This window comes from Macaca fascicularis, chromosome 5 (genome assembly GCF_037993035.2).
Source record: "Macaca fascicularis isolate 582-1 chromosome 5, T2T-MFA8v1.1".
NCBI lineage: Eukaryota > Metazoa > Chordata > Mammalia > Primates > Cercopithecidae > Macaca > Macaca fascicularis.
In genome coordinates this window covers 152,071,326-152,096,159 of record NC_088379.1, presented here as the reverse complement: position 1 = coordinate 152,096,159, position 24,834 = coordinate 152,071,326, and positions in this window count along the sequence as shown.

The following is a 24,834-nucleotide window of genomic DNA, read 5'->3' as shown; positions in this document are numbered from 1 at the left end:
CACCTCGCCCGGCTAGTTTTTTGTATTTTTTAGTAGAGACGGGGTTTCACCGTGTTAGCCAGGATGGTCTCGATCTCCTGACCTCCTGATCCACCCGTCTCGGCCTCCCAAAGTGCTGGGATTACAGGCTTGAGCCACCGCACCTGGCCGAAGTTCTTATAGAATTATATTAAATACACTTTTTTTGCTTAGGTTCAAGGCTAACCCACATTTTACTGAATATTGTATCACATCTCACGTATTAGCTAGTATTTTAGAGTTGTAGGTTACTTTTAAATACTTCAGTGGAAATATATTCTATATTCTTCTTTGATAACTATTCTGAGTGTTAAGAAGAAACATATTTTTAAAGATTCATTAGAAAAGTGAGCCCCGGAGGTAGATACTGTGAAAAAAATTGCTTTCTCTGTATAATGATGTAGGGTGCCTAAAAGACTTCTTAATTGCATTTATAGTCACCTGTAGTTCTTCAGGGCTTAAAGAACTGAACAAGGGCCAGATATTTGGTAAAAATAAAGGTAAGTTTGCAGTTTCCACTTTCACCTAGGACGTAAACAGCTAGAAAGTATGCCACCTTCACCCAACCTAACAAGGAGAAAAACTCAGATAAACTCTAAAGTTGTAGCTTTTCTTGAACCTATAAGAGAGTTGAGGTCACAAGGTAACCTAAATTCCAAAGAGTGACAATTCCATGGAATATGAACTATCTTAACTACTGGGGGAAGAAACAAGGGCCACTCAAGCTGGTAAGAAGAAATCAGTCAAAATTTTAACCAATCGTTCAAGGCCAAGTGTGGACTAGCATGCCAATACGAAATAAATGAGTACTTGCTCTCTTAGTCTCTTTGGGCTTCTATAACAAAATACTATAAATTGGGTAGCTTATACACAACAGAAATTTGTTTCTCATGGTTCTGGAGGCTAGGAAGTCCTAGATCAAGTTGCCAGTAGATTTGGTGCCTGTTAAGAGCTTTTTCCATATAGATGTCATCCTCTTAGTGCATCCTCACATGGAGGAAAGGGAGAATGAGCTACCTTGGGCCTCTTTCATAAGGACCCTAATCCCATTTCTTAGGGCTCTGCCTCATGACCTAATCACCTTCCAAAGGCCCCACCTCCTAATACCATCATTTTGGAGGTTAGGATTTCAGCATATAAATTTTGAAGAGGGACACAAACATTCAGACTATAGCACACTCACTAGCAAGACCTTTTCTATTAGGTTTCACTGGGTGCTCCTGAGGGCAGGACAGGAGACCACAGAGACCACATTTCCTTGGGGCATAGGCATACAGGAGGTGACCTGTGGCTCCTAGGGAAAACCTCAAAGCCTCTCTCACCCCTTTTTGGGTCTCTTCTCTCCTGTGAACAAAACCCCTTAAGCCACTGAGGCAAGGGAGCAAACACTTACACTCATGGGGCACAAAGAATGATTGTGGCTGGGAGAAGAACAGAAGAAAAACTCTATGTTTGTGGGAGAACAGGAAAGCAGGCTGGATTCCACAGGGATAGCCAGCACTGGTCTGCTACCACTGGGAGAGAGCAGAAAATGCCTGCCCAAGATAAACCACAGATGCAAGTTCTTAGAGACCAATAAAGAGATATAGACTCCCATACAATAATATTGGGAGACTTTAACACTCCACTGACAATATCAGATAGATCACTGAGGCAGAAAATTAACAAAGATATTCAGGACCTGAATTCAACATTGAAACAAATGGATCTAATAGACCTCTATAGAACTCTGTACCCCAAAACAAGAGAATATATATTCTTCTCATCTCCACTTAGCACATACTCTAAAGTTGATCACATAATTGGATATAAAACAGTTCTCCACAACTGCAAAAGAACTGAAGTTATACCAAACACACTCTTGGAACATAGTGGAATAAAAATAGAAATCAACACAATGAAAATCGCTCAAAACCATACAATTACATGGAAATTAAACAACATGCTCCAGAATGACTTTTGGATAAATAATGAAATTAAGACAGAAATGAAGTTCCTTGAAAGTAATGAGAACAAAGATACAAGGTACCAGAATCTCTGGGACACAGCTAAGGCGTGGTAAGAGGGAATTTCATAGCACTAAAATGCCTATATTAAAAAGTTAGAAAGATCCCAAATTAACAACCTAACATCACAACTGAAAGAATTAGAGAAACAAGAACAAATCAAACCCAAAGCTAGCAGAAGACAAGAAATAACCAAAATCAGGGCTGAACTGAAGGAAATTGAGACACGAAAAACAGTTCAAAACACTAGTGAATCCAGAAGTTTTTTTGTTTTTTTTTTTTGGTTTTTTGGTTTTTTTTGAAAAAAATTAGTAGATGGGCCACTAGCCAGACTAATAAAGAAGAAAAGAGAGAAGATCTAAATAAATGCAATTAGATATTATGAAGGGAATGTTACCATTGACCCCACAGAAATAAAAACAAACATCAGAAACTACCACAAACACCTCTACACATACAAACTAGAAAACCTAGAAGAGATGAATAAATTCCTGGACACATACACCCTCCCAAGACTGAACCAGGAAGAAGTGATTTTCTGAGTAGGCCAATAATGAGCTCCCAAATTGAGTAAGTTAAAAATAGCCTACCAACCAATAAAAGCCCAGGACCGGATGGATTCACAGCCAAATTCTAAAAGATGTACAAAGAAGAGCTGGTACCATTTCTACAGAAACTATTCCAAAAAATTGTAAAGGAGGGACTCCTTATCAACTCAATCTGTGAGACCAGCATCAGCCTGATAACAAAAACTGGCAAAGGCACAACAACAAAAAAAGAAAACTTTAAGTCATTATCCTTGATGAACATCGAAGCAAAAACTCTCAACAAAATCCTTGCAAACCGAATCCAGCAGCACATCAAAAAGCTAATCCACCCCAATCAATTAGGCTTCATCCCAAAGATGCAAGATTGGTTCAACAAACGCAAATCAATAAATGTGATTCATCATATAAACAGAACAAAGACAAAAAACACACGATTATCTCCAAAGACACAGAAAAGGCTTTTGATAAAATTCAGCATCCCTTTATGTTAAAAACTCTCAATAAACTAGGTATTGAAGAAACATACCTCAAAATAATAAGAGCCATCTATGACAGACCCACAGCCAACATTATACTGAGTGGGCAAAAGTTGGAAGCATTCTCCTTGAAAATCAGCACAAGGAGACAAGGATGCCCTCTCTCGCTGCTCCTATTCAGCATAATATTGGAAGTACTAGCCAGAGCAATGGGACAACAAAGAAAGGGCATCCAACAGAAAGAGAGGAAGTCAAAGTATCTCTGTTTGCAGATGACATGATCCTATATCTAGAAAACCTCATAGCCTTGGCCCAAAAGCTCCTTCAGCTGATAACCAACTTCAGCAAAGTTTCACAGTACAAGATCAATGTACAAAAATCCCTAGCATTCCTATAAACCAACAGCCAAAATGATAGCCAAATCAGAAAAGCATCCCATTCACAATTGCCACAGAAAGAATAAGATAGCTAGAAATACAACTAACCAGGGAGGTAAAAGTTCTCTACAATGGGAATTACAAACCACTACTCAAAGAAATCAGAGATGACACAAACAAATGGAAAAACATTCTGTGCTCATGGATAAGAAGAACCAATGTCATTAAAATGGCCATACTACTTAAGGCAATTTACACATTCAGTGCTATTCCTATTAAACAACCAATGCCATTCTTCACAGAACTGGAAAAAACTATTTTAAAATGCATATAGAACCAAATAAGAGTCCAAATAGCCAAGGCAATCCTAAGCAAAAAGAACAAAGCTGGAGGCATTACATTACCTGACTTCAAAATATGCTACAGGGCCATAGTAACCAAAACAACATGGTACTAGTACAAAAACAGACACATAGACCAATGGAATGGAATAGAGAGCTAAGAAATAAGGCTGCACACCTACAAGCAACTGACCTTCAACAAAGCTGACAAAAACAAGCAATGGGGAAAAGACTCCCTATTCAATAAATGGTGCTAACTGGCTAGCCATATGTAGAAGACTAAAGCTGGAACCCTTCCTTACACCATATACAAAAATCAACTCAAGATAGGTTACAGACTTAAATATAAAACTGCAAAATATAAAAACCCTGGAAGACAACCTAGGCAATACCATCCTGGACATAGGAAGGGGCAGAGGTTTCATGACAAAAACACCAAAAGCAATCACAACAAAAGCAAAAATTGACAAATGGGAACTAACTAAACTAAAGAGCTTCTGCACAGCAAAAGCCACTATCAACAGAGGAAACTGACAACCTGCAGAATGGGAGAAAATTTTTGCAAACTGTGAATCTGACAAAAGTCTCATATCTAGCATCAATAAGGAACTTAAACAAATTTTAAGCAAAAAACAAACCCATTCAAAAGTGGGCAAAGGACACAAACAGACTCCTTTCAAAAGAAGAAATACATGTGGCCAACAAGCATATGAAAAAAGCTCAATATCATTGATCATTAGAGAAATGGAAATCAGAACCACAGTGAGATACCATCTCACATCAGTCAGAATGACTATTATTAAAAAGTCAAAAAATAGGCTGGGCATGGTGGCTCATGCCAGTAATCCCAGCACTTTGGGAGGCCTAGATGGGTGGATCAATTGAGGTCAGGAGTTCGAGAACAGCCTGGCAACATAGTGAAAACCATCTCTACTAAAAATATAAAAATTAGCTGGGCATGGTGGTACGTGCCTGTAGTCCCAACCACTAGGAGGCTGAGGCAAAAGAATCACTTGAACAGGAAAGGCAGAGGTTGCAGTGAACCGAGATCACGCCACAGCACTCCAGCCTGGGTAACAGAGCGAGACCCCATCCTAAAAAAGAAAAGAAAAGAAAAAGTAAAAAAAGAACAGATGCTGGCAAGGTTGCAGAGATAAAGGCACTCTTATACACTATTAGTGAGAGTGTAAATTAGTTAAACCACTGTGAGAAGCAGTGTGGCGATTCCTCATAAATCTAAAAGCAGAATCAACCTAAATGCCCATCAGTGACAGACTGGAGAAAGAAAACATGGTACATCTAGACCGTGGAATACTATGCAGCTGTATAAATGAACAAGATCATGTCTTTTTTGAGAACATGGATGGAACTAGAAGATATTATCCTCAGCAAGCTAACATGGGAACAGAAAACCAAACACTGCATGTTCTCATTTATAAGTGGGAGCTAAATGATGAGAACTCATGAACACAAAGAAAGAAACAACAGACACTGGGGTCTATTTGAGGGTGGAGAGTGGGAGGAGGAAGAGGAGCAGAAATAATAACTATTGGGTACTGGGCTTAATTCCTGGGCTATGAAATAATCTATACAATAAAATCCCTTGACATGAGTTTACTTACATAACAAACCTTCACATATACCCCCAAACCTAAATTAAAAGTTTTAAAAATGAAAAAAACTCTTTCAAAAAATGAAGCTTACTTTTTCATACAAATGTTTATATAAAATTTTTATACAAAATTTCAAACAAAAAAATGAGAGAATTCATGCCAGTTGAACTGCCATATAAGAAATATAAAATGAAGTTCATGCAGGAGTATGATACCAGGTAGACATTAGGATTTATTAAAAAAGAAAGGCAAAGTGCCAATAATAGTAAAAATAAAGGTAAATGTAAAATGCATGTATAACTTATTTTAATCACGTTAAAAGATAATTGACAATTTAAAGTGAAAATAGTAAAAATGTACTGTAGGGTTTATGATACATGTAAAAATAAAATGTATGACAACAAAATGTAAGTTATAGGAGAGAGGAACTGGAAATATACTGCCATAAGTTTTTTCATTGTATGTGAAGTAAAAATATTATTTGAAAACAGTATATGATTATTAAAGATACATAGTGTCAACTTTAGGGCAACCACAAAATCTTTCAGAAGAAGATGTAACTAGTAATCCAACCATAGAGGAAAAAATTAAATGATAAAATATACATAATCCAAGTGATTGCAAAAAAGGGAGAACATCTGGGAAATGGAGAAAACTAGAAAGGTGGTAGATGTAAATGTCATTATATCAACAATTACCTTAAAAGTGATCTAACACACTGATTAAAAGGCAGAGATTGTCAAATTAGAGAATAATGTAAGACTGAATTATTTTCTGTCTATAAGAAACCATTTTAATATAAAGATGTAGATCTGTCAAAAGTAAAAGGATGGAAAGAGATATGCCATACAATCATGAATCAAAAGGAAGTGACCCTATTAAAATCAGACAAGATAGACTTCACTCAAGATATATTATCAAGGATCAGGAGGGACATTACATATGGATAAAGGTGTCAGTTCATGAAGAATACATTGCTATTTTAAATGTTTTTGGATCACAGTAGGATACATGAGCCAGCAACTTATAGAAATACAAAAATCCATAATTGTACCTGAAGATGTCAATACTCTTAGTAATTAATGCAACAAGTTGAGAGAAAATAACTGAAAATACAGAAAGTATAATAACTGTCAACTAATTTGACCTAATTGACATTTTACATTCATCAAAGTAGACCATATTCTGAGCCATAAAACAATCCCAACAAGTTGTAAAGAACTAAAATTTTACAAATTGTGTTCTCTTTGAAGTTTTATAAAGAATTGAAATTTTACAAAGTATGTTCTCTAATTTAATTATGGGGAATTAAACTGGAAACCAATAACAGAAAGATATCTGGAAAATTAGAAAATATGTGATTAAACCTAATGCTTTTAAATAACCCATTCAAAAAGGAATTTACAATGGAAAGGAGAAAATACTGACAATGGAGTGAATAAGCAAATATAAACTATTAAAAATTAGAAGTGCACCTAACTGATGAATAAAATAAAAATTATAGCATGAATTTCTTATATTTTTTAAAAGCACTTTTACATCAATATTTAAAAATTTCTTCTTCAGAAACTAGAAAAAAAGAGCAAAGTAAGGTCAAAGCATGCAGAATGAAGTTTTTATATGATCCCCCCAAAAAAGAAAGAAAACAGATGAGTAAGAGACAAATTGATAAATTGATCTAAAATTTAAAGATTTAATACCAATCAAAATCCTAGCTGAATTTTTTTTTTTGGGAGGGAGGCATGGTACTTGATAAGCTGATATTAAAATTTATATGGAAATGCAAATGGCTGCAAATAGGCAGACACTCTTAAAGAGAAAAACAAAATGAGAATATGATCTCTATTGGTTATCAAGTATAAAAGCTATATTGATGGAGCCAACATGGAATTGGTGCAAGAATTGCCAAGTGGGCCAATGAAATAAAATTGAGAACCTAAAATTCAGCTCTCACATATATGAATCCTTGATTTATGAGAAAGCTGGCACTGCAGGATAATGGGAAAAGGGGAAATATAAAAGCTACTAGGAAAAGTTACATATTCGCCTCAAAAAAGAGTAAATTGGGATCCTACTTCATACTATATATAAAACTAATTTTAGACCTACATATTTGAGGGAAAATAACAAAAGTTTTAGAAGTTAACGTCTGGGATTTCTTTGTGATTTCTAGTTAAAGAAGCAGTACTGAAAAATATTTGCTTGAGTTCCAATAAAAAAAGAGATTACTTTGGCCTAGGTAATGATTTAGAAAGTTTTTTTGAAGAAGATCAAGTTGAGCTGAGCCTCGAAAAATTGGTAGGATTTGAACAGGTAGAAATTATAGGGAAGGATATTCTAAGCACAATCAAAATGTAGACTTTGGAAAACAATGATTGTGCTGATTTGGCTGGAGCAGAATATCTGTATTGAGAGAGCTGGTGGGGGAGATGGCCAAGGGCCAAGAGTTAGTGGGCTTTGAATGCCAGATGAAGTTGGTATTTACCTCATGGGACAATGAAAATGAGAATATAACATAATGCAAGTAATAACATGGTGGCAGTGTCAAGTATGGATTGAGGTGAGGAAGTAAGACGGATGCAACTGTTGTATCCAACCCGGAAAAGGTGGATACAAGACCTTCAAAGATTAATATTACCAATACTGTGAATAGATCATTTAATGTGGAGGTGGATGAGGTGATGCAAAGGTAACTAAGATTTTAACTCAGAGTAACTGGAGGATTGATGGGAGATGTTTAGTAGCAAGAGGAACATAAGGGAGAAGATGTTGTGGAGAAAATAATAAATACATTTGGAGCATGTCACACTTAAAGAATGAGCAAGATAGTCCAGGAAGAAATGTTCAAATGGCCATTGGAGATGGGTAGTTTGAGCTTAGGAGATTGATCAGGAGAGGAGATATTTGTGTACATAATGAATATAATGATGTTTAAGGCTGAATACATGAGGTTTCAGGATAAGTGCTCAAAGAGAAGCCTGGTTTTAAGCCTTGGGGAACACGCACATTTAGGAAAAAAGAAGCAGCAGAAAAGGAATCTGGGACAAGGTGATTAGAAACATGTGGAAAACCAGCAGAGACTGGATTTCAAGAAGAGGTATTGTTAACAGTTTTGAGTTGCGACAAATTGGTAAAGAATGAAGGCAAGGCAATTGCCTTTTGTGTTTGTGGTCAGGAGATGATGGATAACATCAGGAACACAGTTTCAGTGGAGTGGGAGATGAGACCAAATCTTCAGGGGCCAAGGAGTGTGTATGGGAGTTCATTCCCAAACATTTTGTAAACAAGAGAAAAGAATGAAATAGATTACAGATAGAGGAAACAAAATGTCATTTATCAGGCGATTAGCTTAAATTTATCTTCAAAGATGGAAGGAGCCTTAGAAATTATTTAATGCAGAGACAATTATCTGACTGCCTGGGGGACAAATGTGATCTTCAGGCTGCATTACACCAGCAGATATTTTTTGCTTGGCCAATAGAGTGCTTAAAAAATTGAATTAGTTGTGAACATTTAGAAATGGGAAGATGTTACATATAAATCTTTAACTTCTAGCATCTCCTGAAAAAGTTGGAAATTTGGCACTTCTGGGCCCATACTAGGCACATACCATTTAATTAGCTGGAGATGAATAGGACATGACCCTTTGGAAGGGCGTGCATTCTTCACTTAACTGCAATCCTTACACTGCTGGGTCTCCCCATTAAACTATCTGCTGGATCCTTTAGGTATCTGAGTTGGTAGTCCCTAATTAAGTCCAACTCTCTCATTCCATAGACTAGGAGACTGAGGTCCAAAATGGGAGAGTGACTTGCTTCCAAAGTCACATATCTGGTGGGTGGAAGAGTTTATTTCAGAGCCCAAAACTCCTGATTCTTATTTCAGTAGTTCTCCTCCCCTATTAACTCACTAAGTGTTTCTCTAGCTTGGTAGTCTCTTGAGGACTGGTCCATAGCATTCCACCCTTTTCCTGGATTCTAGCATTGCCAGATGGCACCTACATGATTTGTTTGGCTCTGCCCCAACCAGGTTCTCGATACTTTTCATGTGGTCCAGATGGTGACCAAAGCTATTCCTTGGACAAGAAGTAAACTCTACTCTATGGTCACCAAGTCCAAGCTCACTCTTTTTAGAACTTGGCATACAACAAAGCTCATAAATTCCCCATAAGGTTTCTTTTATGGAGATTTTTTAGTCCTAACTGGAATATGTTAAACAATGACTCTCATGCATTCCCTCCCAAACTAGAAAATGAAGTTCAGTTCACTGAAATTAGTACCAGATCACACTCTCCAATCCCTCCACCCAAGATCTATAGTTGGTCTGTCAACTGAATTTGAGTACTGTGTTTAGATTTATGTACTTTCTGTCTTAAGAATAAAGTTGTTAGATAATGATCTTTCCTATTTTCCTTGTAGATAGGAAAATTCATTAATTTTTCAAAAGTATTTCTTTAAAATTTAGGAGAGGTGATAACACTATTTAAAAAACCAAACTGCATTGTTAGCTGGAGTATAAATAGTCTCTAACCCACTCACTCAAAAAAGATTTTCAGAAATCCTGGTGTAACAGCCACGTTAATTCCTTTCTCATTCCCCACGCCCCTCTCTGTCCCTCCACCACTTAACATGTATAGGCTTGGCTCATAGACAGAGGGCCTGAAATATGTTTGACTATTGGACTTTAGTTAGACTGTCATTCTGCTTAATGTTAAAGATATGATAGCCCTGTGACAATTCAGAAATACTGCTATTTCAATGAAGCATGACTCCTGAGATAATTTAGTGTTCCAAACTAGCCAAATCTTTCCTGAGCATATCTTTTTTATGTAATGCCTTGCCAAATGCAGCCTATATTAGCCAAGATACACTATGGATATGACCTCTTTCCATTTTCTTCCTCTAGAGCCCCTGATGCAGTAGGCTGTAGTCTTGTCTATTAAGTTATCATTTATAATAGTTTTACAACCTGTTTCTCACTGTGCAACTTAGATCACCATATTTCCAGCCTGTAATATTAGCTTCTTTGCTGCCTGATGCTCTGACACATCTTAAAAGTTTCATGATACAGTATCCACTGCCAGTATATTAGTCAGGTTGGGTTAAGTTGTGGTGCAGTGATAAACAACCTTGGGACTCTCAGTGGCTTAGTAAATTAAGGTTTACTTCCCTGTCCGATGTAGTTGAAGTTGCTCTCCTTCATCTTGCTATGCTGCCATTTTCATTGCATAGTCTCCGTTGTTGCCTTTATGGATGACCATGCATTGAATTTTATGAAATAGGCATGAAAATGGTATATCACTTCCTTCTACATATCACTGGCCAGAACCCAACTGCAGAAAACACTGGGAGTTTTATTTTTCCTTTCCTTTTGGAGAAAAGGATCATAAGATTAGTAAATATCTACCCAGTCTTGCTATAATATGGATCCAAATATACATCGCTTTAACTGTAAATAGCATTTTTGTTTCTTTTAAACTAGTACCTTGTGACAAGAGTATGACATAAACTTTAAAGCTCTAGAATTCAACTCTGTGATTTGACCAAGCAGATGAGATCACCAAAGGAAAACCTTGTGATGAAAGAGATCAGAGTCTCAAACATCATCTGTGTGTGGTAGGTACCTTCTAAACAAGAAAATAAAAGCATTTAAATGTGTATATGAATTTGTTAGAAAATATAAATGTTTGTTCCCGCAAGAAAGAATTGACATATATGAATGTGTATGAGTATGCCTACTAATTACTAACAAGTGATCATGTCTCTCTATCCCAAGGGCAATTCCAACCAGCAAACTAAACTACAAATCAATAACAGCGTCATTTCAAAGTTATTGAAATAATTTTATAATAAAAATAATTCTAACCAGCTCACTAAGAAGTAAATAACATGCTTAATTGCCCCTGTGTTTAAATATCAATTTTTTAAAAACTTCAATTTTGATGGTGATATTTTTTCTATGGAGTTTATAAACTCAACTTTTGGGACTTATATATTAAATATGTTAGTTCAAACTTAAGATTTTAAAATGCATTTTATAAACATGGAAAGTTTAAAAATTTTAGTTTGGAGATTTCCTTGTGTGCAATAAAGAAAAATATCTCTGGACACATTAAGTGTGTATATGTACACGTGACTAGTAAATTTTTAAAAAATAATGTGTTTGCTTAGTGATGAACAACTATTTTCAAAAGAATGCATACGGATCAAGAATGTTATATTTTAATCTAAGAAAAAATTCTGGCTTTGCCCTAGAGCAAAAAAAGCTAATATTTTCGATGTCTATAATTTTCTGATTTTTAATTTTTGTCTTTACTTTAAAAATGCCTTGTTATACCACTATCTGAACTGATAATAAAAGATTTGTACTTATAATACATACATATTATGCTTGAAGAAATCTCTTGTAATACAAATATGCTGTTGTTTTTCTAAATAGCCAATTTCAGAATCTTAACAAAGTAAATCTATAGGCATTGTTACTCTTAAATTCTTTGATATATTTGTTACATTAGATCAAAAATATTGATCAAAATATAGATCATTTCTATTTCTATCAAGAAATACATAAAATCATTAAATTTAATCTATTTCTCTAATAATTTAAAATTTAAATTTTATATAGTATATTTAACTTGATGTTAATTGGGTTGCATTATTTTATATTTCTACTTTGAGGGAAATAATTGTATTTATGTAAAGACCTTTCAAACTTGGTCTCTAACACTAATTTTTTCTGAATTAGAAAGTAGTGATGTTAGTAAAATTCCCCACCAGTAGGTATTATTTTATAATATGCTTGGATAAGATTTAAGTTTATTTTTAAAATCGAAGTTACTAAAGCATTAAATATGAATTTAAATAACAACTTGGTATGATAATATATGATAGTATATTAATGTTAATAAGAAAATATTATACATTACATAGGAGAGAAACTAGTAGGATAGAAAAAAGGAAAACATGAAAAACTTTTATATTGGGATAAAATGAGATAAAGTGAAGTTAGATTTAAATTGATGCATTCAAAACTTTATAGTCTAAGAACTCATGTACCACTGCACATAATTTGGTCTATTACTAAACTCACATGTAATTCAAGTGTGAATTAAACATTGTGAAAAAAATTAAGAACTCATGTGTCATTGCACATAATTTGGTCTATTACCAAACTCACATGTAATTCAAGTGTGAATTAAACATTGTGAAAAAAATAAAGAACTCGTGTATCATTGCACGTAATTTGGTCTATTACCAGACTCACATGTAATTCAAGTGTGAATTAAACATTGTGAAAAATTAATACTGGAATGATTACAATCCCATTACTATAAAAGCAGGTTTACCTCAATTAACTGTAGCCTAAGAAGAATCACCCTTGGAAATAGAATGCAGAATCTCTATTGATAAGCTGAAATGTTAGCATTGGTGGTTATAGACTAATATGATCATTCTGTTCTTCTTGGTTAGGGGACTAATATGTAATCCTGGAATAAAGAAATGAATAAATTTGTTAATCCTATAAGAAAATAAAAAACATTAATCAAACTGAAATGTCCTATACAAGAGCTTTAGGAACCATCCTGCCCACTGACAATGACTTCATATGATGTTTGTAAATTTGATTCCATGTTTCCAAACAACCTCATTTATAAATTAAATTCATTAACCACTTAAAGAAGTGTTTAAAACTTTAATATAGCTGATTTTCTCTGATACTTCAAATGCCTTACAAATCTGGCAAGAAACAACTTTCTGAGCATTTAATCTGTTCCTACAATTTTAATAAATCTTGTTCATAGTGTTTTTGGCTATTATGTAAGTTGTTTTTATATATGTATGGTAACACATTACATTGCTTTATGTATGCTTCAACTGTTATGATGCATAGTATGCCTAGAAAATCACATTTATTATCCAGTAATTGAATGAGGCACCAAATAGGGAATGTAATCTGCATAGAAATCTATTTCTAATTGTAAGTGTTCTACACAAAGTAAGGAATTTCTTAGAGTCACTCAAGGGCAAATAATTTGACTACATAATTAGGTGGGCATATTCAAATGATGGCCCCCTAAAGTCAACTGAAATATTGTGTTATTGTTAACCTAGAAGTTTTATTGTTACTGGGGATATTAGTGAAGTTTTATTAAAAATGAAACTTGATTGTTGGTGGTGCAATTGTCTGGATCATCAACATGGGGGCTATGTTGCAATATGATGATTATAAGATCATGATCAATGAAACAGATAAGAAAATGCATTGTTTTTTTTTTTTTTTTGAGACAGAGTCTCGCTCTGTCGACCGGGCTGGAGTGCAGTGGCCAGATCTCAGCTCACTGCAAGCTCCGCCTCCCGGGTTCACGCCATTCTCCTGCCTCAGCCTCCCGAGTAGCTGGGACTACAGACGCCCACCACTGCGCCCGGCTAATTTTTTTTTTTTTTTTGTATTTTTTAGTAGAGACGGGGTTTCACCGTGTTAACCAGGATGGTCTCGATCTCCTGACCTCGTGATCCGCCCGTCTCGGCCTCCCAAAGTGCTGGGATTACAGGCTTGAGCCACCGCGCCCGGCCTAGAAAATGCATTGTTTTGTAAAAGCTTGTATGCTAGTATCACTAAGCAGGTGGAGGAGTGCAGAATTCCATCAACTTCAATGAGGCAGGATGGAGGTTAAATGTAATGTATAATTTAATCTATAATTTTAATCTCTAAGTGGGTGAAGAATCTTACAACTCTAAACAGCCAACAAAAAGTTGTAAATGTTACTCCAACTTTCTAAGACTTGGTTTCCTCTTTTGTGAAAACAGAGATAATAATAGGATGTTGTTCATAAGGGTGCTTGAAGGATGAAGGAAAGTCATCTACATGCCGTGTTTAGCAGAGTACAGTAGCACATAGTCATTAAGCATCCCGCTGCAGCTGCTGATAGCAAAGGTGGCTGTTGATGGCAGCATTGTTGTTAAGTAGCACATTAGGCAGGTCAAGCAGACACTTCTTTTGCTGCAGAGAGACATGATAGAATGTGCTGTGTGTGGGATGGACTTCTTTCTATTGCTTCCCTCAGAGGACTTGGCTTTCCTCCATCATTCTATTAAGTCTCTTACTGTTTATGTTTTTCAGAACCTAAAACAAGCCAATGTATTTTAGTTTGGATGCCTTCCTTCTCCCTCTAACTGATACTCCTCTCCTATCTTTTCTCTCTTCAGTTCCTGCCCATTTTGGTGGTAATTCTGGTGAATGTCCTTTGGTTAAGGCTTTGTCTCCTGTTGGGTCTTTGGTGGAGAACATTAGGGATAAGAGGAGCTTTTCTTATTTTAATTGATTAAGGAACCTAGAGTGACAACTAGGCAGCTCTAGTGTCTTTCCTGTACTTATAAACTTTCTCTCTCTCATTGTGGACTTTTGCTTTTCAAATCAATGGCTCAATCATTCTCATTTTAAACATGTACTTTTTTGTTTCCTAACACCCCTCATTGATAAAACATCTTATAAGTGAAAATTTGCTTAGAAGGATGTTTCTTTAGTAACTCCTTTTGTACTTTCTCTGCTCTCTTTTCTTCGTCTTTTCTTTTCCTACAGGGTCCACTTGCTACCCAACTCTAGCAGATAGTATTCATATTAATGCTATGTGAATGATGGCCCTGTAATCATGCAATTAAGTCATCTTGCTCTCAACCCAACCTGTAGTTCTATTAAAGCAATATTCTACAGAATCATATAAAATATTACTACTGTGAGAAAATGTAAATGAATCATAGATTCCTAACATGGAGATATTGGAGAGAGATTGTCATACAGGTATTGATATAATTTTGTGAAGTATATACAAATGGTTACTTTTAATGACTACAGGTCCACTGGACCCCATTTTTCTCAGCAAGAAAATACAATTGAAGTCTTTGGTAGTGGTATTCTACTCGACTTCTGGGTCTTGTTTGCCACTATATCCTTAGAGAGTGCCTCACACACCATAGGTGATTTATTGAAAGCTTACCAATATGGTTGAGGACCTTACTCTAAAACCTTTTCTCTTCATGGTTCACCATGTGTATAATCCTGTGGGTGATTGCATCACAGAGAATAACAATAATTATTAATCATTTTAAGAGCTGCAAGTAGCAGCTTTGGACAAAGTTATTATTAAGATGGTTATTAAAGTGACTCATATGATCTTCAACTTCTACACTTGCTTTCTATCAGTAGCAGTTTCAGATGGTTAGTGTTATTTCCTTTCCAAGCCATTTAGATATTTTTGTTTACAAACTTGCTAAGATGGTATGCAGCCTGTTCTGTCTAACTGAGGTCAGAGTATCTGAACCACTAGAGTAAGCATCTCAGAAAGTGGTTATATATGTATCCCAGCTTGCAAGTTCTTTGTGGAAATCATCCAATCTTGGACTAATTCTTGCTGTCTCCACCACACCGTCATAGTCAACTGCTTTTTACATTTTTAAAGATGATTAGACGAAGAAAATTCACAGAATATTTGCCTACTTTAAATACCTTCTGTTTTTACCTACATCACAGATGACAGTGAAAAAAAAAATGAAACAAGAAAAAGAAGAAAAGAATTGTAGATATTTAATACATTTCTTTTAAATGTTAGGTTCACCCTGACTTCTTTCAGGTTGAGGGTAAATGAGTTTGTATCTGATTTGCGAATGCGTAGTATAGCTCAATTTTGCATTCTTAGGTTCTTGTATTTGTTGGTATTTAAAACATGAATGCAGTAGTGAAGATTACTGGAGCACCTATCCTGTGGGTCCCTTTCTCTTTATAAGACTAAATAATATTGACTCATAATCCCCTATTTCATCGCATAAAGGCTCATGATACCACGGAGGATGTTAGAATCTTACTTGTGTTCCCAAGGAAATGCTTGAACCATCCATATCCACTAAAGGAGTGTTTTCCTGGCAGATGCTGTTCTGGGTTCTTGGTTGTAGGTCGATATTGATCCATGAAGCCCAGGCTGGCAGGGCATGACTTAGGGTGCTGGAGCCCCCTACTCCCCCTCACCACCCTCACTTTCCTCTCCTTCCCCAGCTAGTTACTTCTAGACACACTACCATGTCTGATTACTGCTGGGTATAAATACATACTGTCATTTTCTCTGAGAGTTATTACTTGGGAAACACTGCTTTAAGTGTTACTATGATCATATCTAACTTTTTCTAGTCAGAGAAATATGAAATCCTATGGGCTGTTGGTATATCCCAAATCTGAGAGAGACACCAGAACTGAGAGGATAAAGGCAGACTGTCAAGTGTCCCAGCAATCTGCAAATTAACACAAATACTGCCCTTCATTCACACATGACTGGTGCAGTGGAGCCCTGAATAAGTTGGCTGTGGAAATTGTAGAAACCCTTAACAGTTCCCTCAATAAAACATTCTGGGGGACTTCTTTTTCACCATTGAGATGGGGGACAACAAAGGATAAAGGTGTGTGGTTGGATGCAAGCAAATGGCATCCATTATCAAGTACATTTTCTCCGAGTCCCCCGTTAAAAGCAACATTCTTAAATGCAATCTTTTCTCTCCTATACTCGTGTTACCTTAAGTCAAGGCTTAATTCAGTGCCACTATGTAATGATCCTCTGATGGGCCACAAAAAGTACATTTTCCCTAAAGATGTTCTATGATCCCTTGTTCTCAGAGGGCCAGATTTAATTGTTCGCTTTGGTAGTAAGAAGCCGTTAAGTCTGCCAGTGCTTCTTGTCTTCAGAAGTTGTAGTTAAATATGCAGGTGTGGCTGAAGGGCTGCTCAGGACTGTATCCTGTGCTCTCATGTCTGTTGGTTTTCATTATAGTCTCATATAAGGAGACCTGTAGAGGTGGTCCTTCCAGTTAAACAATTCAGCCCTCATTTCATGTAAATCCTTCTTCAATAAGTAATGTGGCCCTTCTCTGTTCATGGCTTATTGTTTGCCTTATTAAAAACTGTTGGTCAGGGTAGTTATGATCTTCTGGCACAGCACATTAAGTGAAATTAGTAATTAAAAGAAAGCTAAGAAATGTAGAAATTCAGAGGTGTTCCACATTTGTACATTCTTATATGATCGTGGCCAGCAGGGAGTCAGGTCTGACTACTAACACTTTTGGTAGCATAAATCCTTGTGTTTTTGTGCTCTGGAGAAATAATTGTAACATGCCTAGGAAATTGATACATATTTCAGGTTCTAGATTATGGACCATTGTAGTACCAACACTACAAACCCAAACCCGCCCATGCTCACAGATTGCTGCTATTACAGCCCCATTTGTCAGACCATCCTGCAAATATTGACCATCTCAGAATCCTCAGTCACAAAAACCAAGAGGCAGGCTTACTGTGAGAAGATATGGATGTATCATCTGCTCCTTCCCAGTTTTGTAAGGGTTAAGAGCCTACTGGACTAAAGCATAACATGGTTCACTTCTTCATAACGGTCTCTAATTAAATAGAGGAGGTTGATGTCCCTTCTTCAGAATGCGCACATTTTACCATTGAACAAGGAGTCCACTCTATTAAGGCTGGAGAGGATCAAGCTATGCATCAGGGACAATTGTCTAAGACAGTGTTCCCCGCTAAGGATTGTGAAGTAGCACGGCCTGGTGATGCTCCTACTGAGCCTCAACATGAAGAGACTGGCTTCTGTAGAAATATATTCGACAACATATCTTCTGGCATACAGAATTGTGTGCTTATTTCCTTACAAGATGGCTATTTTTCATTGGGACTGAGTTTTTGGTCTTTTTTCCTGTGTGTACGTTTCTGATATGGCATGCTTAGGCTGTTTGTTTAAATTAATTTTTGCTTAAAGGAATGTGATAGAGAATGTGAGAGCATTTCTGGCATTCTTTGGAATGCTCTGGCTATTTGAAAGAACATTCCTGCCTTCAGCTTGATTGTTTTTGGCTGACAGGTGCTGACTCTCCCCTTAATTATCAGGGTAACAAAGAGATGTGCAGTTCTCATCTATCTTCAATATTAGAAAAACTTGGATATGTTAGCTTCGCTTATTAACAAATAACATTTGGCCAGCTTTATTTTATGCCATGCATGGCTGGTCTAATCATCAGGACACATTTTTGATATAACTACTAATATGATCATTTTACAGATGAAAAATCTGAGGCTGTAAAAATTACCCAGTTGTTCCAGATGACACAGCTAAAATGTGTTGGAGGATTCAGTGTTCAGGCTTCTTTGAAACCAAGGCTTGAGGCCACAGTTTTCAAGATTTATACATGTTTGGTACATTAAAGGGTGCAACATATAAGCTTACTTGTGAATTCTTCGGAGAAGCTAGTGATTCTTCCCTTTTGGGGAATGGCTTGTTGTTGTTTGTTCTTTGTATGCCAGCACAGCATATTGGACTATGTTCTTTAGAATAATGCATTGTTTCATTTAATGTATCACTTTCATTTGTATGAGGTACTTTCACATCCATGATCTAATTGGTGCATCATAGCACTGGATTTGATGCTCTGCTCACATAAATTAACCTGCGATGTTCCCCGTAGGAATGCAGTCTCCCTCCCCTGCCAGGCATACTCCCTCTTATTTCTTTATGCCCAGGTTAGCTCTTAACTTTATTGTGACACATTTCCCGAATTCCTAAGGTACAGTCAATTTCTCACCTTCTGTGCTCTTAACTCCTTTAGAACAGTTATCAGATTGTTGCTTAATTATTAACTTACATGTCTTCTTCCCCTCATGGGGCTCTAATCTACTCGAAGTGGGAATATTATCTATTTATCTTTATATTCTCTGCATGTTACATGGTTGTAAGTATACTTATATACAGAGAAATGGTAGGGAGTCCAGGAAGATGGCAGAAGTGAGAAGGGAATCCTGTTATTCACAAGAGTTTGATAATAACACCTCACTTCTATCATTCAGGAGAGCACTTGACTTAATAGCCTATATTTCTATGATAGAAGAACTAGTGTATAATAGGATGCAGGTTTGGAAGGATCTGAAGCTTACACAATTTGGAATACATTCCTTAAAAATATAAAATAATGAATATAAAATTATATAAAAGGTAAATATTACAATTAAGAAATCACAAGAAGTTGCCAACTAATAAAATCGGAGAAATGCCTATATACCTTAACTTCCAGAAAAATAATACAATGGTTTTTATTAATACAGTGCCTTGCAAAATTCCATATTATCTTTTTACCCTACTTTTTGGCTACGTTCTTTTTTTTATCACTTCTGCATAAGACAACAATTTTGTAATATTTTTTTCATAAAGAGAATACACAAAGAATTCAGTCTTTTCTCTAACATGGCTGATTTAAATGTATGTATTATTAATAATGTAGAAAAGTTTGTTTCAGATTTATAGCTTGTTACTGTTAATGCCATACATTTTTAGGGTTGCTGTCAAATTTGGGAAGACTTCTATCAAGTTTCTTTCACATGTGAGCCTCATAATTTAGAAGAATTTTCACAGACTAGCTGCACCTTCATGTCATGATGCTGCCTAAGTTGGCAGAGCAAGTAATTAAAATACATTCCCTTTATGATTGTTTTAATAAAAGATCATTGAACAAATTGATTAGTTTTGTCTGTTGTTAAGGAGGACTCCTCTTACTACAAACTTTTCTCTAGGTTTCCTTGAAAATGTCAAATTTAGTCAAGAACACCAGAGAATGAGGAAGATGACATGGCCATTGTATTTCACGACAGGGAGTTTTTTGTGGATTTACAAACATTGTTGTCCACAACCTTTCATTATGACATTGGAGAGAGAGAGAGAGAAAGTCCATATTCCTAGGTGAACAGGAGGAAGCAGGTGTTGAGGAAAAAAAAAAAAAAGGAGGCAGTGAATATAGACTATATATTTGAAACTTTTGTAAAGTAAGAAAAAGTAGTAAGAGAAAGACCAGTAAGATTAAATAAAAAATTGTGAGAGAAGGGCCTATTTGCATTTTTAAGAAAGAGGAGCTTGAATGCAGATTCATAGATTCATCTTATCAGCTCTGTGTTGGCTGTGATGCAGCTTCCCAGGAAGGCATTGTTTGTGGGAGAGTGTTAACTGGCATCAATCACCAATGCATAGAAATGTTCCTTCTAATAACTCTGTCATGCACTTGTCAATCATAAGTTTAGATAAACTGGCTGGGTGCGGTGGCTCATGCCTGTAATCCCAGCACTTTGAGAGGCTGAGGTGTGTGGATTACTTGAGGCCAGGAGTTTGAGACCAGCCTGGTCAACATGGTGAAACCCCATCTCTACTAAAAATACAAAAATTAGCCGGGCCTGGTGGCGGGCACCTATAGTCCCAGCTATTCAGGAGGCTGAGGCAGGAGAATCACTTGAACCTGGGAGGTGGAGGCTGCAGTGAGCCTAGATGGTGCCACTGCACTCCAGCCTGGGTGACAGAGCAAGACTTTATTAAAAAAGGAAAAGGTTTAGATAAGTCAATATTTTAAGTTATTTGACTTGTAACATCTTGCAGGTGAATATTAATGATATATTCTATTAATGTATCACTTCATTTGTATGAGGTACTTTCACATGCATGATCTAATTAGTGCATCGTAGCTGTCAAATTATTTGTAAATAAATAAGTGATGTCCAGTTTATAAGAAACAGGTGAGACTTTAATATGCCTAGGGAAACATTCGAAAGAATATACAGTTAACAGTTTTGGGAACTGAAAGAAATGGCATTGGGAGTACCTTCCTCTTCTTGACAATATGGAGAGAAGGGACTGATGGGGATACTTATGGGGAATTTTAAAGTAGTTTTGTCTGCAATGTGTGATGAATTTCCCCTCCCTCTTTTGTGTCACCTAAAAAATGCTTGGAAAAACAAGCTTCACTGTTCCAATGTTTTTACATCAAAGGATTCTTTAAGGGGGAATAATGAGCATGCTTTAGTGGGAATAAGTGGGTGCTTGAGTAGAGAGTGAAACTGCAGACTGAAATTCAATAGAAACAAAATGGGACAGGGAACTCAAAGATGTGTTGAGTTCTGCATCCGGGTGGGTGTGGGCCATGGGCTGGAGCGGGAGGATCAGGACAAAGCTGATCTCTGGATTGTGCCTGTTTCTCCAAGGCGGAGTCTGAGGCTTAGAGAAATTATGTGACTTACCCAAGGTAGTTTAGAGCTGATAATTGGAGGTGGACCACGGACTTGAACCTTAGTCTTCAGGCCTTCAGTCCTACATTGTCTCTGTAACTGTGGCCTGAGAGATAGTGTACCAATGCAGTGAAGAGTGTGGATTTTAGAACCAGGCTCCTTAGGTTTGAATCTCAGCTCTTCCACTTATCAGCTATATTATCTTGGGCAAAAGATTTAATCTTGGCATGCCTCAGTTTCCCCATTGGAAAACAGGGATGATTTGTCATAGCTTTAAATGAGTTACTCCTGGGGAATCCTGCAGTAGGCACCATGCAACTATCTGTAAGATAATTAAGAAATTCCTCTCTCATGACCTGCAATGTAGAAGACAGTACTTTATTTGTTGCCCCAAGCGTATGTTGCACTTCATTGCCTCCTCTCCACCTACATCCTCACCTATGGTATACACATCTGGTGTCTCCTCAGCTCTGCCTTCACTGAGTCTTCCCTTTCAGCTCTGTGGGCTTCAGGAAAGGATAGAGTGACCCAGTTAGAGGCAGGCACTAGCTGCCTTCAGTGCAAAGCCAGCAGAGGCAGAAAGGGTGTTCTAGCTCATTCTGCTGCTTTGCCCTTGCTTACATTCACAGAGACATTTAAGTTTCAGTTTGTATATTGGCTGGTCGGAAATGATTGAAAATGCTACCCAGGCACAGGAGAAAGTAGGCTTTTTTGTTTTGCTTTGTTTCACCCTTTGGACATTCTAATATTCCACTCTTACTGGCCCGGAAATTTGCCACAGGTTTTCCAAATCTGTAATAATTCCCTTTCCTCTCTCTTTTTCAATGTTTTTCAGAGCAAGTCTTCTTATTTGCTGAATGTGGATGGCTCCTTTTTTTCCCTGCCCTATTTGTTAAAGGAAAAACAAATGCATTTAAAAATCATAATTTTCTCTCTGACATTGTCCAGCGATTCTCAGTTGCTTTGTTATTTTTGGATATTTTCCTTTGCTAGCCTCTGATATCACAGTACATGTGGGTGTTGTCAGCGGCTGTTAGCCAATCCATGAGACAGCTGGGTGTTGTCTCTTGTCTTTGCCTTGTGTCACAAAGGTGGCACTAGTAGAGGGCCTTCATAGACTTTTTCTGTGGGAAGCCATGACTGCCCAGGCAAGTTGCTGGCTCACTCAACCATAAAGGGCAGTGGGGCAGGCTCGTTTTACCCACTGCTGGGAGTGAAAATCAGTACCTGGTTTTGAAGATAAATATGGCAAGATGTATGCATACATATTACAAATACATACCTATTACTTAATACAAAGTACATGTTAAGTTTTAAAAGTTTGCAGTCCCTGACTTGGTAATTCCATTTCTGGGAATTCTTTATTTCTAAGGAAATACTAAACAAGTGTACTAAGGTTTCTAAACAAGTGTATTTATAAGAACGAGTTGTTTATAACAGCAAGAAGATTGGAAGCCACTCTACTGTCGATTAATAGAGGCCTGACTAATAAGTTATGGTACATCTATATAATGGAAGGTCAGGCAACTATTTAAAACCATGATATGGGATATAATTATTGTGTATAATACAGAAATTTTAAATTTTATTTAGCTATGGGAAAAAGGATTATATATAATGCATCTTTAGAATTTGGTATATTTACCTATGTATGAATTTTTATATGCTTAGAAAAAGCAAATATATATAACAAAATATTAACAATAGTTATTTCATATTGTGGGATTATTGATTTTAATTTTCTTATTTCAGCTTATTTTTTCTAATTTTTCATACTAATAGTGTATGTTACTTATGTAATAAAAATGACTATGAGGAAGAGTTTGTATATGACAAAGAGTGTGTTGTAAGCTGTTCTTCCCTGAATTCTTAATAGAGAAGTTTACACATGGGAGCAAATGTTCATAACATTTCACTTGGTCAAGTAGGGGAGAAGAAAGAGGCAAGATAGTTTGTTGAAGTGCTGCCTCAGTACTCAGAAAACCAAATTGCTTCAGTTCTGTCATTTTGTTGGCTTGTACAGAAGGATATCTCCATAGAGTTAGACCACTGTTGGGTTAGCTTGTGGAGCCTCTGTTTTTATATTCTCAAATCCATGCTACAAAACCAGAAGGACTGACCATCTTCCATGTGTTCATAGTGCACATCCAGAAGCCAAAAGAAATAAAGAATAAAGCCAAAACCCAATACATATACATATAATTGTTCTATATTTTACTTGGAAAATATTCTAGAGAAACATCATTAGCGCCCAAGATTGCATGGCATTGAATTTGCTTCTTTGTACTCTATGCCATTTAAATTGTTTTGCATTCTTATCTGCAATTTTGTGGCCATGTTACGAATAACCTTCTGAATGCCAAGGGTCTTTATTAAATGCTTTCTTGGTTTGAAGTTTTCATGTTGTTTTTATAATAGAGAAGAAAATATGTCATCATGATGAGTTAGGCAACCAGATTTTAAGCCTGCTTTTGCAATTGACTGCTCTGTAAGCTGATATGATGGTGATCATGATGATGATGTAATAGTAGTTGTAGTAGTAGTAATAATAATTACTAGGTAGTTATGCAATAATAATATTGTTATTAATATTAAATGTCATTAATAAATCTAATACCAATTTCGTCTATTGATCCCTTACTATATGTGAGAAACTCTACTAAATGCTTTGCATACATTGTCTAATTTAATCTTAAAATATCCCTTGTAAGTAGATATTATTACCTTCATTTTACAAATGACAGAATTGAGGTATAGAAAGGTTAAATAATCTGTACAAATCAGAGAGTTAATAGGTTGTAAAACTGCTGATCCAATCCAAGTTATTTGTATTGAAATACCTTGCTCCTTCTGGTATACACACTGTCTTCCCAAATCTCTTACAATCCTTGGAGCTTTAGTTCCTACTAATACAATGAGGAAGTTAGGCTAACTAAATGGTTGCTATGTTTTCCTGCAAGTTTAACATTCTCACAGTCCGTATACATTACAGTAGGAAATTGAGGTAACTAAATGGATAAAGCCTGGGTTCAGATCTTGGCTTTACCATTTGCTAGCCTTGTGACCTTGCCAAGTTATTTAATCTCTCTGTACCTCTATTTCCTTATCTGTAAGCTTAAACTTGCAGTAACTACATTTTATAAGATGGTGGTGAGGATTGAAAGAGGTGATAGGTTATGTACAGTGCCTGACATGTTATGAATGTTAGCTTTATGAAGGGAAGATCAAATTGAAAACATATATGTTCTATAGTGTCATCCCGAACCTGACAAGGCCCTCTCCTCTCCCTCTTGTCCCAGGGTTAATCTACACATGAGCTGCTGACGCATCCCAGGTGGTTTCCTGTGACCTAAAATGCCTTTGCATTTTCAC